Below are 5000 nucleotides of genomic sequence, written 5' to 3'. Positions count from 1 at the left end.
AACGAAACATTTTTTTTAACGAAAGAAAATTATTTCCGACTCCTACAAGGACAATGACGAGTTCGATATGAAAAGAAAACACGTGATCTCGATGTCTTTCTATTATGAATATAATTTCTCATATCTAATAACGTTGGAAATAATTTTGTCCGTTAGAAACAAGATTCATAACGTTGTTCGAACTAACCAAATAAAATGAGATATCTTCTTAAACAATTATCGTCGTGTTAACTTCTCCACTGAATTTTTGTTGTTTTTTTTTTTTTTTTTTTTTTTTTTCTTACGAATCCAAACGAAAGGAAATAAAACGAAATAAAATGAAATAATGGATAGGAGAGGAAAGCGATTGGCTCCCTTTTACTCGCCCACCTTGGTTCTCGCGAACGATTCACGATTTCCTGTTTTGCGACTGGTATATTACAATAACGATGAAATGTCAAAAGTGTACATATCATTTTCTCTCTCTCTCTCTCTCTCTCTCTCTCTCTCTCTCTCTGTCCTTCTCTCTTTCTCTTTTATTATTTCTTCACGTGTTAATATACAAGAGCGATACACTTTGAACAATGACGTATGGAAAACTCTTATGTACCTCGTCGACTCGCCCATTCAATGATCCAAGAGTCCTTGTCTATCGTGAAAGACAATTCTCATTTTTTTGATCGTTCACGTTTGCATAATTATACGAGACAAGAAAAGAACAGATAAGCGAACACGGATACATGGAACTTTCGATGTACCCATTGTAAGGGTGTATCAACCTTTTTCGTGTTCGAATCTAGCTTAGTAATATTTTTTCAAATGTTTTACATTCTTACGATCGTTTTTACAAAAGTTTTCAAAAGAGATAAAAAGAGGAAATATATATATATATAAATATATATAAGTATGTAATGTGAATATACTGCGTGTCGCACGGTAGATATGATACGTACATGCAAGATTTATAATTATATAAATTTTCTAATCGACTTTGTTTATCGGAAAAATTCATAAGAAGAAATAAAAGAAGATGAAGAAAATACAGAGAAATACAATAATTTTCCAACAAAATTTTTATCTCCTCCCAAAAAGGATTATATCGTATTGGATTATAAAAGATTGTAAATAAAAAGAAACAACCAAATTTTTTAATGTTCCTTAACAAACTTCACAATAAATAAATAAATAAATATATATATATATATATATATATACTTGTGTATATGTGTATGTATCAACACACACATAGACCCACACTTTTTTCTTTCTATTTTTACACATTAGCTTTTATCTTTATTTTATTAAACAAAAATTATAAATAAATAAATAAATAAATAAATAAAAGAAAAGAAAAGAAAAAAGGAATAGAAAAAAGGGAGATATCGTAATTTACAAAATGTACAAACAAATGTTTTCCCCGTCAAAGAAACGAAATTCGACGAGATATTCTCACGGATAGAGCCATTTAGTTGTACTTCTAATCATGCACCATGACAATCAGAGACGAGACGCACGTGGAATTAAGCAGTAGCGTCCTTTAACCTTTGGCACCCGAGACACGTCTATGACGCGTGGCTCGACGACCATTCGACATCTTCTTTTTGCTCTCTCTCTCTCTCTCTCTCTCTCTCTCTCTCTCTCTCTCTCTCTCTTTCTTTCATACACATATACATATACAGGATACACAGACACACACGTATACGTACATGCACATACTCTTTCTCTGTTATTCAACGACACCCGATATTTCTTATTCTCGAACTCGTTACACACGTCACGTTCATTCATAATATCATTGAAAGTTTTTACTAAAGGTCGAGAAAATCGACGCACGTAGAAGAAAAAATTTATTCGAATGCAATCTGTTATTATTGATCGAATGATAAAAGGAGACACGCACTGAGAGAGAAAATCATTCGGTAACGAAATATCACGATCGACGTTCGCGATCCGACGGGAACTCGATTCGCTTAGTTTTTTGCGTCGGACGTTCTTCTTGACGTTTAAAAAAAAAAAAAAAAAAAAACTAACAATAAGACCATTCAACTATTTCATCTGTGATTTTATGTTGCAAAATTTTTATATAAAAAAAAAAAAAAAAAAGAAGAAAAAATAATAATTTCAATGAAGAAGTATAACAGGAACTTTTAAAATGAATTCACGTTATGTTCTGTTGTAAATAAAAATATTAAAAATAGTAGAAAACAATTGCATAATTTTGTTTCGTAAAATTAAATAATATATAATGTTATTGTACTGTAAAAATTAATTGATATAAAAATAATCAAAAGATCATATTCATGTATATTTTAGAAATTTGTTAAATCATTGTACGTATGTTGTATCGCGTATCGAAACATAAAACATATTGCAAAGACGATTTAAATTGTTTAGCGTATGATTTTGGTGTCGTAAAATTTTGATGAAAAGAAAAAAGAAAAAGAAAGGATAGAAAGTAAATATTAAAGTAAAAGTTTAAAGAAAAACATTTTCCAGGTATCTTGCATTGCACATTAAAACATATTAACTTTATTTTGATTTGATTTACGTATAGTTCTTTCTTTCTTTTTTTCCCTTCATTATTCTCTAACATATTTATTACGTACATTTAAACGGTTCAAATAGAAATTCTTAAATAATTCTCTATGAAATCTTTATTTCTATATAACAGATCGTTCGATCGATCTGTCATCAATTTTAGTTATACTTTTCTCATAACGACATTCGATCGTATTAAAAGTCAAATTTCAAATGATTGAGAACCGTACGTAAGTGCTCAATATCGAAGACAATTTAATTGTAAACCAATACAAGAGCTATAAAAGAATTTATAAATGTCGTACGATTGAAAATAAATGTTTAATGCAAGAATCGAAGATATATAATTGCAAAGGATCAAAAAGGAGAAAGGATCTTTGGATAAAATTAAAAGAAATCTTGATTACGATCCGCGATAAGATTCAGGATCGTACGGATTTACGACAGAGATCGAATTTTCATAGTGATCGTTATTATACTTTCACTTCTTATTTTATATTTCTTTTATTCCTTATGGTTTAGTATATATTATATATCTATCTTATGCTAGCGTATTATAACGTGTACAAGCATATCCTAACACAAATCATGTGTAAATATTAATATGTATCTATATAGGGTATACATATGTATATACGTATACATATACATATACATATACATATACATATACATATGTATATATCGCTGTTTATAGATATACGCATAGTACGTAAAGGACTAGGAAACATGCTCGATCAGAAACATCAACGAAGCTTAGCGAAGCGAAACATTCATAAAAGGCACCAAAAGCGAAGTAGCCCCGCATATTGAGCACATTATAATTTTTATAGTGTCGTATCAATCGCAATGGGACCATGTTCAAAAAGGAATGTTGGTTAACTCGTGATCGTAAATAACGTGTTTGTAATATTCACGAAGAAAGAGTAAGAGGTACAGAAAGTAAGAAAAAGAAAGAAAGAAAGAAAAAATAAAGAAAGAGAGAAAAAGAAAGAGAGAGAGAGAGAGAGAGAGAGAGAGAGAGAGAGAAATTCGAAGTTCGATTCGCGAAAGCATCGAAAATTATGAGAAACTACATTCCACATAGTTTTCTTCAGTGAAGTAAAACAAACGTCATTGACACGTTCGCTGAATTTCACTTAAAGCATTTCTAAATATATATATTCATTTCACACATCTTTGACTCTAAATAAGATGACAACAATAGTCGTAAGTTTCTCTTAAAAGGATATATTTTCATCAAGACAGAATCCAATAAATATTTTATATTTGCTACTATTTATTGCAGGTATCATATATTTTTATTTATTAATCAACGTTAAAATATTTTGTTAAATAAATGGTTAATATATGTACATAAACATTTTGATTAGTATTTATAATATAATAAAATACCGATAGGTACGTGATATAAGAATAAAAATTATGAATAACTGAGTGGCTCGATTATTTTTTTTTCTTTTCTTTCTTTTTTATACAAATATCGATCATCCATTTAAAATACGGACAAATTATCGTCCGTATTCGAAAATATTTTAATTATAAAATATTGACAAGTTTTCTTATTAATTGTAGATAATATCTACCTCTAATATCGCAAAACTAATTACTTCTTTTTTCATTAGACATTTCTTTCCTTTCTTTTTTAAATTAAATTAAATTAAAAAAAAAAAAAAAAAAAAAAAAAAAAACATACTATACCCAATAAATAGCAGGCATTTTTAATCGAACTGCGAAAGAAAGTATATCAAATTTATAGTCTTTGGATGATCTCTCTCAGGTATGATATTGGAATAACGTAAAGTGACTAAAAAAAAAAAAAAAAAAAAGAGAGAGAAAATGGTGGTACCAAAATAAGAGACTCGATTTTCGACAAAAAAAAAATTACAAAAGAAAAAAAGAAAAAAAAAAGACAAAAATCTCGAAAAACTATACGAAATCGATTTCGACGAAATTCGTAATGATCGAATATACGAATACGATAGATAAATGTTCGGATAATATTCGATCGACGAAGGAATCTCATGGAAATAAGGAAAGTGTAGAGATATCGATATAGAAAAGATATCGATACAAATGGCAAAGAACCCTCAGGATTTTAAGAGTCTTCCAACTTCGAAGCTAAAGAGGCACGTATGTATCTACTCGCTAGGCACGTTCGAGTGGTGACAAGAAACTTAATAGCCGGTCTAGAAATACAGGTTTTAACGTAGCGGTCGTAAAGATCGATTACCTTAGCCGCGGAGTGTTTAGATCGACGCTAATACCGGTAGCCACCGCGCGTGTGTATCGCCGACCAAGCGCTGCTTCCCCCGAGCGAAAGCTGAAAAATGTTGTTGGGGCGCGTACCGCCCATGATACATATACGAATATCTTATATATATTTTCTATCTTTTATACATACATATACATACGTATACATACATATATATATACATATATATATATAGACTATAGATATATGTAAATATATAAGTGTATTA

The 5000-nt window shown here is 29.7% G+C and overlaps 1 protein-coding gene across 1 annotated transcript in view; it reads right to left on the bottom strand.

The window, feature by feature from the left end:
* The window catches only part of LOC122627469 (AF4/FMR2 family member lilli), a 30753-nt gene that overhangs the window by 23530 nt on the left and 2223 nt on the right, over window positions 1–5000 (bottom strand). The window lies entirely within an intron of this gene.

Source organism: Vespula pensylvanica, chromosome 3, assembly GCF_014466175.1.
Source record: "Vespula pensylvanica isolate Volc-1 chromosome 3, ASM1446617v1, whole genome shotgun sequence".
In the NCBI taxonomy this organism is placed as follows: domain Eukaryota; kingdom Metazoa; phylum Arthropoda; class Insecta; order Hymenoptera; family Vespidae; genus Vespula; species Vespula pensylvanica.
This window is presented reverse-complemented; position numbering and strand designations above follow the sequence as displayed.